General features: G+C 38.0%; 1 long non-coding RNA gene across 3 annotated transcripts; it reads left to right on the top strand.

Moving 5' to 3' along the window:
- Positions 1-6,145: 6,145 nt before the first annotated feature.
- LOC307044204 lies at positions 6,146-15,362 on the top strand. Of its 3 annotated transcripts, none has more exons than XR_013809571.1 (5): positions 6,146-6,160; positions 10,992-11,249; positions 13,727-13,838; positions 14,829-14,917; positions 15,189-15,362. It is a non-coding gene; the product is annotated as an uncharacterized lncRNA (long non-coding RNA). The 3 variants fall into 3 exon arrangements; XR_013809572.1 differs by lacking the exon at positions 6,146-6,160 and adding an exon at positions 6,528-6,542; XR_013809573.1 differs by lacking the exon at positions 6,146-6,160 and adding an exon at positions 9,052-9,281.
- Positions 15,363-15,594: the final 232 nt, after the last annotated feature.

The following is a 15,594-nucleotide window of genomic DNA, read 5'->3' as shown; positions in this document are numbered from 1 at the left end:
TCCTAGATGGTTTGGTGAAACACACAAACCATCTGAGTCAGGTTAGTAATGCTCCATCACATGTTTCTCTTACAGGGTGAATCGGGCTGCGGGGGTGCTAGAGACGGGAGCACGTTGATACGACCTTCCTAGCCGGAGATGTGTGTGTGTGTGTGTGTGTGTGTGTGTGTGTGTGTGTGTGTGTGTGTGTGTGTGTGTGTGTGTGTGTGTGTGTGTGTGTGTGTGTGTGTGTGTGTGTGTGTGTGTGTGTGTGTGTGTGTGTGTGTGTGTGTGTGTGTGTGTGTGTGTGTGTGTGTGTGTGTGTGTGTGTGTGTGTGTGTGTGTGTGTGTGTGTGTGTGTTGAATGAAGGAAAAAGTCCCCTAATGCAACAGTCTTACAATAATAGGATATTCCATGCTTTGGATACACACTCACTTCTTGTTATCAGATGGTCTTTTAGTGTATTCATCTGAAGAAATAAGGAGTACAGCATCATCATTTTACCCTGCACAATGTCAAGCTAACCTCAAACTCATGTGATGGTTATTTTTATTTATTTTTGAAAGTGTAACAGACCTCTGTCTCTTTATGTTCAGTTCCCTCCCAAGGAATATTTCTGGTATCATTTAGGATAAACACCAGAATAAAAAAGAGAAGCAGATGTTCCCCTCACAGAGTACATGACAGGAAGTGACCTTGTATGTCACTGGGTTACGGTCTGTGTGGGAAAAGGCACAAAATGACACTCATATTTGGCCCCTCCTTCATGTGTCCTCACAGAGCCGTCTGTCTTCATCAGATAACGTCACATGGCTGAATCAAGCTGTGAGTCATGTGACTTCTTGCTACAATGTCTGCCAAGCCTTTGAATCTGGAAATCTTAACTAACAAAGTACAAACATCTAGTGTGATGTTCAGAATAGATAGCCATTTTGTTTCTAACCCAAACCATGAACAATAAGTTACTAAATTAGTTTAAACTTGTGTATTTGGGAGCCTGAAAATAGTTTGGGTCGACGGTTTATCAGTGATTCTTCATCCGGAATTGCATGTTCACTCTCTTATTATATATATACAGTACAAAGCACACTACATAATATACATACATAAGGTCTGAATGCATGTATACACACATATACATAAGCATTTTGTTATGGTATCAGAGCCCAGGAGATGAACTCTCTAGAGCTACCGATCCACAGTCCGTACTTTTGGGTACAAATCGGAACTTCAACTGGCGACTTTTGTGATTCCAAGCCGAGTCCCTACAGACTGATACTGCAGCGCCTATGTATACTAGTTATAGTGTAAATTCTTAAATGCACACATCCCTGCAGACAGTAGAGGTTGGGGAACCTTTGAAGAGGCATACAGTGCACATTTCAGGTTCATATTAGGATTTTGGGTTCAATAGAACATGTTTACATGCATTAATGTTCATCTGAAAAAATGAGTATACATGTGTTTACCTTCTGTTTGAGCCGTCTATGTAACACTGTTAAAGAATATGGTGCACCTTTGCAAAAGTGTTAAGTAAAAGTATGGCTATACTCAAATGGGGCGACAGTATATTTAAATGAGTCTGCATCCATCTGAGGAAGGGGATTCATATCAGCACACACACCTGCCTGGGGTTTCAGCTTGTGGGATGTGCACTAGCCGCCCATAAGGTACTTTTGTCCAACATACTACCCCTTTTGAACCATGGTGGACTGAGGTTTCATCTGTATTTATTACAATGGATGACACAGAAGCCTCCCCCCCCCCACACCAACACCACGAGAAGAGGTGGGAGGGATCTTTCATCAGAGTTTCAGTCTGAGTCCCCCCCCCCCCACAGCATGACTGACAGACTCATCACAACATGACTCACAAGGCCTCAGGCTCCACACACACACACACACACACACACCCACCCACCCACCCACCCACCCACACACACACACACACACACACACACACACACACACACACACACACACACACACACACACACACACACACACACATACATAGAGGTACCTCATCATGAAAGATTAGATATCAGTAGATCACAGTTTATTTTCAAAACATCTTTCGGTCAACATGATTCTTGTAATATTTGTCATACAATAACATGCCATGGACTTTAAAATTAGGAGTTTTCCTAATAGTTAATATTCTGTTTACATTTTTGCCTTTTTAAAAACTCAGATTATTGTCTTGATCTTGCTTTAGCTAAAAACCTAAAAACAATTAATTGTATGCTCTTATTAATGCCAGTTCTTTTGGACTCCTTTTAGTGTAGTCATTCTTAGTTGTACCTTAAGTGTTTTGATATACGTACAAAGTGTCTTTTCTGGGTGCAGATATATTTATATATATTTTATATAAATATGTTGAGTTTCATGGGGAAGCTGTTCGCCTAAAGATACAAAATCTTTTTTTAATATATTTTTTAATTTCATGGTTTATTTCATTTCATATAAAAGGAAGTGAATGCCATTTTGACAATTAAACACAATTTTGTATTTCCTCTTGATTCATGCTACATATTCATTTATTTTTAATAGTCATCTGTGACTACTTCACATGCATGACTGAAAGTAATGTCTGACTTACAAAAAAGACAAAATGATAGTGGTGCAAGAAGCTTAGACAGATCAAAATTATGTGGAAGTATTGCGAAAGAATATGACCAACATGTAGTAAGTGTAGACTAAATGTCTGTGTGTGTATTTGAGGTGGAGGGACAGTAACATTGTACTCTTCCCATCACTCTACCATACAATTATCTATTTAATCATTTTTGTTGCTATTTGATTATCTATTTCTTTATTTGTATTTAAATGCTTATTTTAGTTTTACTTTTTTGTGTGTAATTAACCTATTTATCTGTACTATCCTGCTGCAAAACCAAATTTGATGAAGTGATTAATAAAGGGTTAATTTAGCAAATACTTGGTTCAGAATAAATGTTCACACTGTACTCTTTAAAGCAGAAGCTCATCCATTTAATAATCTACTCTTTTATCTATCAATGCAGCCATTTCATGGGCTTTAGTTTAGTGGTAATGCAGTAAACAACAATGTGGTAAAACAATTATTCAGGAGTAGGAAGATTAACCCCCCCCCCCATTACCACCCACCCCTGTGGCCATTGTCAGGTGAAACCACAGCACAACATTCCAGAAAAAGCAATCATGATTGGGCATTTTCTATTTAAACACACACACACACACACACACACACACACACACACACACACACACACACACACACACACACCATTACTTGCTATACCCTAGCTCTTGGTGGATCAGATCTCAACTTGAAGCTGTTTGTGCCTGCGAGTGCATGCATTGTGATCATGTGACTGCAAGTGTGTACACGTGAAGCTCTAACCAGAAAAGGAACCGCCTCGCTGCCATTAAGATTTGATGGGAACTAAAAGCCTATGACTGGCTGATGATTGGCTTTTAACAGGAAGTCCGGTGTTGTTGTGTTACTGGATAATGGAAGTGCTTTTGTGCTGTAGTCAGCTGCAGACCTACAGTATAGATGAACACTGGACTCCTCTGAGCCCCCCCAAGGACACACAGGGAGTATTTATCTGTCCTCCCTACAGGAGTCTGCTGGCTCCTACTTCACATTTTACACTCACTGTTCAGAAACGTGGACATAATTATTCAGATTTATGAATAATTCAATGGGATTTCTTGTTCAATCATTTCTTTTTTGATGAAAATTATTTTAAAAGGTTCCAACATTATTATTTCCATGTTGTTATGTGGAAAGAACTATGAGATGTACTTATTACAGTGAAAGGCAGACAGTGTTTGGTTCAGTACACCTCCAATGATCAATTCACATGAATTGTCTTATTTATCATAGCACGGTATACCTTAAATACATTTTTTAAAGAAAAAAAGGAAGTTATGTACATTAAACATATTGCAAAGAGTGTGGTTTGGAATAAGAACCTTTTTAAATTATCTTGGATTATCTCTGTATTCTGTGCCATAAAATTGAGCTGATCTGTTGCCACTAGGAGTTAGACTTTTAACCCAAGAAGTGACTTCAAAACTGCATTCATGAGACATATGGCATCTGTAATGTCCAAACTTTGGGAAATAGAAGCTGTAGCAGATTGTGCATGCAAAAATGTCTAATGTGTCTGTAGGTTAGCATATAATGGAAGTATGTATGTGTTTTGAGATATTGTGGTATTGTTGTAAAATAAATAAAAACAAAAAAATAAATCATTGTATAAATCACAAAATAATTGTTGATATAATAAACAACATGAAAGAAATCCACAAAAGTTGATGGCACTCAAGGAGAATAAATCTCTACCAAATCTGTTAAACCTTATAAAAAGAATAATCATAAGAACTTCACATTACTTCAGGGCCCTGTAACAAACAGTTTGTCAGGGTTCATAACTATACATGCAAATGGAAATAACACCAGCAAATAAGAAAACATCACCAACATGGCAGCATCGATTAAACATGCTGCATATTATTCACAGACCATAACCACTGTTTCCAGGGACGACAGATACAGCTTGAGGCACGCAACTGATATTAACTCGCGTTAGCCTTGTTATGATACACACATCATTTCATTGTTAACTTTTTATGAGCTAGGAAATAGCTTTTAAAAATCATAATAGGAAAATAATTGTATGGTAGCCTATTGTGTTGTATTATAAAACTATATTTTTATAGGCAAGTTTAGCCTTGGCAGAGGTATCTTTCTATTGCTTTAAAAAATGGTATCCAAAGATAGTGTGAAGACTCTCACTGTATATTATATACACTGCAGTTCATTTACGAGTGAGCATTAATCTTTCTTGGTGCTGTAGTTTTAAATCCTCCAGCAGGTTCCTCTCTGCTGTCAACAGATACTACTTTTACTAAGCATTGACCTGACAGTTAATGATTGACATGATAACCCTTCAGCAGCCACCGTTCGGCCGGGACAAAGAGCAACAATCCGCTGGGCAGGAAAAAGAGGAGCGACCAATGATCTGAGAATGTTATTCTTATTCAAATTAGCAGGGCAGAGCATGACATATAGGTTTAGATTTTGTGTGTTTTGTTTCCTTCTGTGTCTTCAAGTGATTTGTTGTTAAAGATCCAAAGTAAAATAAAAGCATCATTGCACTGATGTTCCCTGATCTGATCTGCAGTTACTCATTGATCGTGACAAGTTTTTTTAACGTTACATTAGAATACAGTCACACTAGCGTGTTTCTGAGGCTGTACGAGCTAAATGCTAATGTTAGCACAGCAATATGTCCACAGAGACATGCCATGCCATGGTTAGCAGTGTAATGTTACAATAACTACGTTTGCCATTTTAGTTCAGCGGTTTAGTATGCTAACCTTAGATAATTATGGACTTAAAAACAATGAAAAGTTTATTTCATTACAGGATTTTTTTATCATAGACTAAAGTATGGGAGAAAGTTACATTTTGATTTGATGATGGTGCTATATCCGGGGGTTTAGAGGGGGGACATGCCTGTGTTCTTCCTCCTGTAAAACCTGGTCACTGTGTGACCTGATTGTACATGAACACTCAGGGCCGTCCCTCCCTACAGGCAGATCAAGACTGCGTTGGGCCTCACCTTGCGGAGGGGGCCTCACCTTGTGGAGGGAGCCTCAACTGAGCCGAAAATGCGGCGCAATTAGTGTGGCGCGCCACAATTTCGCCACTAGCACCCCCCCCCCCCCCGTCGACGACGACGACGACGACGACGCTCGCGAAACAGAGGGCCTCATCATATAACTTTGCGTGGGGCCTCAAGTTGGCCAGGGACGGCCCTGAGAACACTATTTGTTTGTTTGCCTGATACTCCATCACCTTCCCTCCCACTCCTGGATTTCGCTATTAATCTATTAACCAGATTCAAGTTCGTCTGGAGTTTGGGAGCCTGTTTTACATTCCAGTATGATAGTAGAAGGACACTGTGGTTGTTGCTAGTTGTGTGTGTGTGTGTGTGTGTGTGTGTGTGTGTGTGTGTGTGTGTGTGTGTGTGTGTGTGTGTGTGTGTGTGTGTGTGTGTGTGTGTGTGTGTGTGTGTGTGTGTGTGTGTGTGTGTGTGTGTGTGTTTGACAGAAACACTAAAAGTGAGTGAGATAAGTAATGCGGTCAGAATAAACGTTGTCTCTCAGCTGATACACAGTGAAGGTCAGTGGGTTATTTGTTCCACTTGAATAAGACATGTGTTTAAGCTTCCATATTTCCTTATATAACAAATTATCGTTTTGTAAATATGAATCGATTACATTTAGTGTTGGACATGTTGTTGAAATGTTGTTAGTCTGGTCTAGTGAAACTTCGGTTGACTTTTAATGTGACAGTGTATCGTTTTTAGCGGCATCTTTGCGATAACATCGTGGCCAACAGACTCCCCCTCTGTGTTGTAAAAACATCCTATTTGGAAACAGAGTTCGGTTTGCCTTTTCTCAGCTACTGTAGAAACATGGCGGTGCAAAGACTCTTTGAAGAGGAACCGCTCCCTGTGTAGATATGAAGCGCTCATTCTGAGGGAACGAAAACACAGTTTCAGGTAATTAAACACTGATGAAAGACATGATTATTATTCTCCATATATACAAATACAACAAATGGACCCTTTGATTGAAAACGACTCTTAAACGTATTTACTAATTCAAATGAAATGTACATTTTATAACTGTAACACTTTCATTAATACCAAGTAGAATTATATTATTTTTTGGAGAAAAAAACTGGTTATTTCCCAAAACAAATATTTAAAAAATCATAAAATCCCCAAATAAAAGTAACTTATAAAAAAGGTATTGAATCTAAACAAGTAAATTGTTTACACATCTGTATTTAAGTCTAACAGTTGAGAGTCCACCGCTACACTGAAAAAACTGAATTGTTGTAAAATTGTATTAGGTTAGTTGAAAGCAATAATATGACATTTAAATAAAAAAATATAAGGTTGAACTTAATATTACTGCTTTCAACTAACCTAACACAATAATGTGTATTCTCTTGACATAATACATGAAAGTCACCGTTTCAGTTTTGTCAGTAAGCTTTCCGTTAGTAAATTAACTTAAAGAGTGGAACACTTTCTTGAAGGTAATCTACGATCAGTCATGTCTTTGTTTTATTTCACCAGAGCTGAGCTGGTTTCAGGTGAACCTCCACCCCCTAAGGGTGAAGAGCAGACTTGCAGCAGACGATCGTTGGGACCTTGGCAATGGGGAAGGGCACCTGGAATGTGAAACATCACTTCCCAGTGGGGGAGGGGCTGAGCTGTGTTGACTCGGTGTTCTACTCCTAGATAAGGATGGCATTTCTGCTGCAGGACAGAAAGACTCATTTTTAACATTCCCTTTTCAATGTGGCGACCCCACTAAGGCTTTATCTAATATAGAAATAGGACGTTCCTTCAGTCAGATTTTCACTAGTAAAACCAAAATTAATGAATCTGAAAATTACAAAATCAACATGTACTTATAAAGCTGCAAGAAACTGTGAAAAATATATGAGTTATGTGTGTGGAGGGCAAGATGACTGATCTACATTTCCATGGATAAGTGTTCACTCGTTACCTGAATGCTTTGGAATCTGAACACGCTCAATAAAGGTTTTTTATCTTAATTTTCATTACTTCTTTTCTTAGTTTTTTCAATAGGCCACATTAGTTTCCACTTGGTGGTGTACCTTAACAACTTTAATGAACCAATACTAAAATAATCAAATTCTAGATATAGACATTAAAGGCAGCTATAGTCATAAGGAAGTGAACACCCCTCCCTCTCTTCTAGATCAACAAACTAACAATGTAACCTGACACTGAGTCCTTCCTCTCCTGCCCCCTCTATGTTCTTCCTCTTTACTTGTCTTCCTCTCTGTCCCACATTGACCATTTCACAGGCTAAGTGGTGTCCGCTGTAAACTGACCAGTCTTTCTTCTGGCCACACAGCCCTCAGTCTTTCTATGGGAAGGATGACTGATGGAGGGGAAGTGCAGAAGATAACATCACTAAATTGCTTTCAAAAAGTCCCCCATTTTTCTTGTTTTTCCAATCCGAAGCTTTCAGAGGGATATATTATAGACTTTATTATATTGTGTGTGATCGAAGTGACACTGCAACTGTTTTACAATTTAATTTTGCATAACACTTAATATTTGTATCTGTTAAGTCAAAGTTGTACGGAACCCCTGGGGGTGGGGCGGGGGGGGGGGGACTACTGCATGAACCCATATGGCACAATACAACTCAGACTGGCTTACCTGCACGTCAATCAAGTAAGTAAGGATGGATGACAGGCTAACTTAAAAAAAATTAAAATTAAAAAAATATTTTTTCAATGACATGCGATCTACCCACACTACATTTCGCGATTTTTTTGTCTGTAAGCTATAATGAGCACTGATTTATGTTGATATCTGAGGCTCTCTCCAAAGAGTACAGACATGCCCTGTATTTTAAAAAGGGCTTTACTCAAGGTTATGGAGCAGTCAGCCAGTGGAAAATAGTTACTTCCGGTGGGGGATTCAAAATAATAATTCTCACCTTGACTCTATTTTCTTCTATTTTGATAGACACAACAATGAGCAGTAAGCAAGTATGATTTAAGAATGAACAATCACTTTGTTACACACAAAGCAACACATACAATGGTTTTGGATAAGATCAAATTACCGTTGTAAGTTCCATTTCAATAAATTGCATAATTGGTCAATGGCAAACAAAGTATTGTGAGGTCATTTCATTTCCATCTTTCCATCTTTATTTCGAACATATTAAAAAAATATATATATATGAAAAACAGAATACCGTATTGTTAGAATACAGTATTTATCAATATTCATAATAATATTTATATTATTCCACACATTTTTTTATAATATGTATATGTTCAACAAAAATATTCAAAATATAATAACAATAAATAATATGTGTCCTAAAGGGAGCAGGAGGAAGGAAATGCTTATTAATTCCCACCCCTTATTTACTGCTGATCAATGCCAAGTGTAAAATGACAGTGTTGCTGTAGGCCAGCCTACATTCCATCATATGACAGACCTGTTACTTTGACAAAATGTCATGTTTTAGTGTGCCTTTACAGAACGTTTAAGAGATGGTTTTGCTGTAAAAAGATCTATGCAAGTACGATAATTAATTAATTTGATCAGGCATATAACCATATGTGTGGTGTTATAGAAAATGCAGCACTTTTAGTTCGTTTTTTAATGATTTAAATAGTAAAGGAGTGACAGGAGTTAACATTGCCCTGCAGCTGAGATTGTCTGATTCACACAGTAAGTAAACTAATATGTATAGCTTTACTTGATTTATCCTCGTCAATAATTCAAGTTAATTACATTTGACACAGTGCTGTAAATGTGTTTGCTATCTGAGTAAAGTATTACAATTCGAGAAACATTAGCTAGGACCTGCTAGCCCCCTAGCTAGCATGACGTTCCTGCTACAAGCTAACCTAGCTAACGATATTTCAGGATCATAAATGCATCCAGTCATCATATAAATACACGTTTTATTCTACAAAGAAAGAAGGATGTTCCAGGATATGGTATTGATATGCTGTCAAGTAACAATAGTCTTTTGTTTATATAAAATAACAAATGAATAGCAATGTTATAAAGCTAACGTTAGCACTGCTTAGAGAAAAAGAGCTAAATGCAAGCTTGTTCCATTAACAGTAAAACAGGAAAAAAGGATATTTAATGGCTTTTACACTTAGTAAACAACATGTGCTTATTTGAAATATGTTATTGCAGCGTCTTTTTGCTTTTCCTTAGATGTTGGCATGTAACGCTCTATAATCCCTTATTGTGGCTAGCCTAACTAGTGTGAATTAATCAACCAGTGGTGAAAAGTATTCTGATTCTTTACTTGAGGTAAAGTACCAATACCAAGTACTGCATCGAGAATCGTATTTAAGTAAAAGTATTTAAGTACGATTAGGAAGATGGACTTAAAGTATTACGACTAAAAGTAAAAAACAACAACTTAAAAAAAATAAAATATTAAATATTTTAAAAATAATTTAAAGCAGAAGCACTTAACTTTTAAGAAACTGGAACTGTGAAATATATTTGAACAACAAACTTCTTAGCAAGATTGCTGCCCCAATCTTTCATCTTTACCAAGTATTGGTAAAGTATCATATTTTAAAAAGTGTTTCATAAGTATTGTGTGAATCTGAAAAAGTACATAGTAAATACATCTGTAAACAAATGCAGTGGAATAAAAAAAGTACAACATTGTCTTCCAAAATGTAGTGTGTAGTAAAATATTTAAATACTTGGAGATAACATAGAATAAGGTTGGAAATAAATAGTTATATGCAGCTAGTTTTTAAAATGCTGTGCTGAAGTTCTAGTTGGGTTTAACTAATATGGCTGTTGTGAAGTTTTTACTGCTTTATACAAAATAATAATTTGGTGTATGTGTTGGTCAAAAAGATTTGAAAAATAAAATAAGACCGGAGATACACGGATTCAGACCTCATCTGCGCTCTTATTTTGTAAGGTAACTTTCGGGTAGCAGAATATGAAAACGCTAGTTTTTTTGTTTCTGTTTGCTAGTGATTTTATTTTTTGTTTTGAGAAGTAGAAAATGAAAATCATCCCGTTTTTTAAGTTTAGTAAATCCCTTTTTTTTTACCATGATAAAGAAAAACGCCTTGTATTTCAATGTTGGTTTTTCAATTTAAAACGAAAATTAAATATCCACTCGTTTTTTGTTTTGAATATCCATTTGTGAAAGAAAATCCAATGACCAAAACATACACTGACCATATAAGGATAGAGAGAGATAGAGAGGAGGTGGGGGAAAGACTGTGGTTTTCAGTAAGAGGAAATGAGACAGAAAGCTGCTCACTCATCTCACATACAGCTCAGTGAACGCTGTCAGTGTATTACTACTAATATTACATGTCGTATATCTGCTACCTCTAAATCGACAGGAAGCAGGCTAACAGAAACTGCGGGTATCTGTCTCCTCAGGTGTGTTCAGCCTCTATGCCCATATCAGGAACCTGCGCACCTGTGAGCTGACGTCACACGCTGAAAGTACCTGCAGCAACTCGCCCAGCTGCACTCGTCAGTAACTTCCTTCAAGAGAGGAGACAAAGAAGACGCGACGCAAACCCGTCAAGGAATATATTTATTATTCATTACATTGCGAGGAATACTGAAAGCGGAGTACAGGCAGATGGGGACCGCTCAGTTCGCGTTTTGGGAATTTTAATCGCCGTTTTTCAGGTGAGATTTCCGGCTGTAACTTCATTTAAACTCTTCTACTGCTTCTGCTCATTTCTGTCGATAAATGTACTTGGTACATTTTCTTACCATAGGATACTGATAGGACACTATTCGTATGTGTTAAGTTAAGTTCGTGTCTTTGGAAATTGTAACGTTAAGTTATTTTGTTTTTTATTCCAGTAAATTTATTTTGTATTTGTCACCACTTTGACTCAAAGGGGCCAGGTTGTTGGGGGGAGGTAATGGCAAAATTCAATTTTAAATTGGTGCTGATTCGATCATTTAACAATGCTGCGAAACATCTTGAGTAATTTTAAAGCAATATGTAGAGGAGTCGGTCAACCCATTGGGCACAAGCAGCACCGAATCGCCATTTTCGGAGTTGACTCTCTTCCTCCCTGGAGCATTGTGAGAACTGGATACAGCGTGGGAGGGCGGGGCCTCTTTCATTCCTATGAGAGTTGCTCATTGGCGCATGAAGACAACATTGCCCAACTTTTGAGATAGAAATGTCCCGAAGTATTAATATAATCATATAATCCGTTTTTATTGTGCCTCCATGGGTAAAGGTAAAACTCATGTAGAACTGAACATGTCCATGAACGGGCCGGGCGGCGCGGTCCCGTGGGTTAGATCCGCGTTCATAATGCCGAGGAAAATAACTCTCAGAATAACGTTTTACAACTTGAGGACCGAATGTTTTTTAATAAGGGCTATACAAATGTTCATACTGGGTAGTTTATTTAGTTTAAATTATCCAACGATTTACAGACGTCTCTTTCCCGATATTAGTCAAAGCGAAAAAGTCTTTCCGGCCCAGCGACTGATACGGAAGTGTAGTAATGCCGTTTGGCCACAACGAATATTTTCCCCGGAGTCCGGCGCACTTCCTGGGGGCTTGCCCTGGAATCGGGTTACGGCTTGAAAGGATCCGTCTTGTGTAAATATGACGTCACGTTCTCGTTGTAACTCTCGTTGGAGCGGCTCGGAAACACATTTACAGCAGTAACATGCAACATACACATTGATGCAGCAATATTAATAGAGAAACACTAGACATAATAGTAAAACACTGAAAGGGAAAATGTTATTGCACCAGGAGCTATCGTGGGACTTTTACTGCGATAACGTTGACTTGCCTGTGAATTAAAAATAAACCATAGTGTTGGTGATCTACAGTGTTGTCATTCTTCTTTGAACAGCAAGACCGCTAACACCCTATTTCAACAATCACACTCCCTGTCATTGACATCATTAATAGATAGTTTAGCTTCTCACCATCATTTGCTGTGGCCCATTGATATTAACGAGCGTAACTGAAAGGCTGCCTGACAAAAGTAAACATTCAGCCACGTGACTTGCAAACTCTTGCGAGAGTTGTACACAAGACGGATCCTTTCTCGCCATAACCCTGGAGTCGGTAGGGTCTGCCGGCCTCGCCCTGTGCCGATGATGACGTTGTCTGCAGGTTGAATTCCAGCCCAACATGTCTCAATTGAATTATTTTCATACACACATTAGTTATTAGTCGTTTTTATATATGAATTGCTATGATGAAGTAATCATTTCAAGAACAAGTTTCTTTTACAATTTTGTGAATGATAAATTTAAAAGAATCACATTTTCTTAGAACAACCTTTTTAAGTCCTGTGTTAAGTCCTTCACAGCAATTCTGATGATTATTCATTTGTTACTTGAACCACCTACCAATATGAAAATGTAAATTGGCTGATAGTGCTCTTTAAAATAAATAAATATATTTGTCTGACCTTTTTGATATGATTTTAATAAATGGTTGGACAAAATACACAATTGAAAGTCCTTACTCACCTGGAGATCTCAGTACTTTTAATGCAATTGGTTGTTTTTACATTGTCTTGTTATATCATAGACCATAGATCAACAAGAACACGGAGATTAATCCCTGATGGAAATATCTTTTATGTGCAGCCCAAAAAATAACCCCATGACAGTCATGGGGTTATTTTTTGGGCTGCACATAACAGGAGAAACACTTCACAATGAGTCATGGCATGACTTGTTAGGACGCGTCACTGTGGCACTCTATAGTGACCTCAATTATTGTATTAACTGAACCCAGTTTTTGGTCAAATGACATACCATAAAGTAGCTGACTAAGTGGAGAGGTTCTTTGTTTGGTTTCTGTTAAAAGGATTCAGTAAGTGTTTTGTTAAGATGTCATTTTCATGCTGTTTTTGTAACGGCGATCATCTGAGAATCCTGCCGGACTGTCTGAGAAATTATCTGCTACTAAAATTCATTGGAGTTAAGCAGAGCTGCCAGAGTCATGCTGTGGAAACGGGGCATACATGTTGTATGCTGTTTTAATAACAAGGAGTGTCATTTTAAAGTTCCTTAACAAAGTCTGACTGAATAACAGTTCTTGTCAGCTACTGTTTTACACATATTCCCTACATCTGGATTTAGATTGAATTGAAGTCTGTTTCCTCTCTTAGGCCTCTGCCTTAGTGCCTGCCGAAGAGCCAACATGTGTACCTGGATTCAAGTCAAGCAGGTTCATTTTCAAAGTCACAAAGCGCCTGAAGCCACACACAAGACTGGGAAAAGGTAGGAACAATCTGTGAAGCTTTCACTCTTTGGTTAACACTTCAAGGAAATGTGGTTGTTTGTTTCCCATGTTCAATGGGAACATTTGAACTATAGCATTTGGACCTATAACTTAAAGCCCATAGATAAAACTCCTGAGCTTTCTAATGTGCTCGACTGACTCAGATTGCCGTCTACAGATTAGCTGCTCACATTGTTCTCACTCCAAACTACCTCAGGTCTCAGCTTGCACCTAATGCTCTTACCTGCAGGGTACAACAATGTCCCCGAGCCTGTTCTGCAGGACGTGCTATTCAAATAGTGGCTTATGTCTTTGTCTGATTGTGAAATCTTTGCTTCTTTATGACAATGTTCTACAAAATGAACCAGGCTTCTGGTTTGCTCTGGGAGGTTTACGATTTTGTTTAACCACAGTTAATTCTACTCCATTATAAAATATTAATGTAGAAGTAGATTTTTTGTTTTCACCAAAAGTCACAACTGAGAAAAACGGCAGTCAAAAGTTATCACCATCTTTACTTATCTTAGTCACAGCCACTTAGAAAAAGGCCTGGCTATCCTGTGCAGGGTTGCACTAGAGAATATTCCCAGCATGCATTGGGCTAGATGTTGCGGGGTGAGAGCACACGAGTGAGCTGCGCTTTAATTAAAGGTTGTCTTTTGGTTGATCCATGGCCCGAGTTGGGCTTTTCTTTGCTATCACAAGCTTCCTGTAGCAAATCTCGGGTAGAATCTCTTCTTAGTCTTGCTGCAGAAATCTGATCCTGTTATCTAATTAGTTTTTTTCTTTTATTTTATCCCTTTTGCTTTCCTGGCCATCAATAAGTTATAAATACACTCTTTTCTTTAATCCAGTGTCGAGAAAGTGCTTCTTTAGTTGACCTTTTTTTGTTCCTAGAACATCTGCTTTTCTCCATTGCCAGCTCTTGCTGTGTTTCTCTGCATGTACTGCATTTGTAATGTATGACCATTTCTTCTGTTTAATTCTAGTGGCCTTCACTGACTGCACAGACCGCACCATATTTGTCTTCAAAAGTGATGACAGACATTTCACGGTACAGGGAGACGGCATACTGAAGGTCAGTACACATGTAGGCTCAATTGCAAAATGTGATCGTCATTGACATTACAATTTATAACCATTATTAATTTATATTGTGAACAGAATATTTGTATTGAACATTCACATTTTAAATAGCACAGCACTGCTTTAACTTCCTTGTTGTGCTACAATCCTGCATTTTGCAAAATACAGCAATATTCAGTCTATTTTGTGGGCTACATTTAAAAGTTATTGCACCAATCTGGTGCATGTATGTCTTGGATGATGACTGTTGTCCCCCCTCCCAGGTGAAAGAACTTGTACATATTCGTGGAACCAGGATTTCTTCGTCCACACCTGGACCTCTCAAGGACACAAAATTAGTGTTCCTGTCAGAGTATTGCATCATAGCAATCACCATGGAGACCACAACCACCAGCACCATCATCACCACCATACTAAAGTGGACCCTGCTAATAAGACTCAGGTAGGATTGGTGACACTATTGCAAGGATGTTTGAGAATACATTTTTAGTCTTAATAAAACAATTTTCAAGACAATATACTAAATATATATATACATACATACATACATACATACATACATACATACATACATACATACACCAAAATAAAAGTGTCTGTAGCAATAGGACCTGTCATAACAACACTGCCCCTCGGTGGCTGCGTATGAATAGCCAACACTCACTGCTT

Source organism: Notothenia rossii, assembly GCF_949606895.1.
Source record: "Notothenia rossii genome assembly, chromosome: 6".
Lineage (NCBI taxonomy): Eukaryota > Metazoa > Chordata > Actinopteri > Perciformes > Nototheniidae > Notothenia > Notothenia rossii.
Note: the sequence above shows the minus strand (reverse complement) of the source record. Positions and strands in the feature narration are given on the sequence as shown.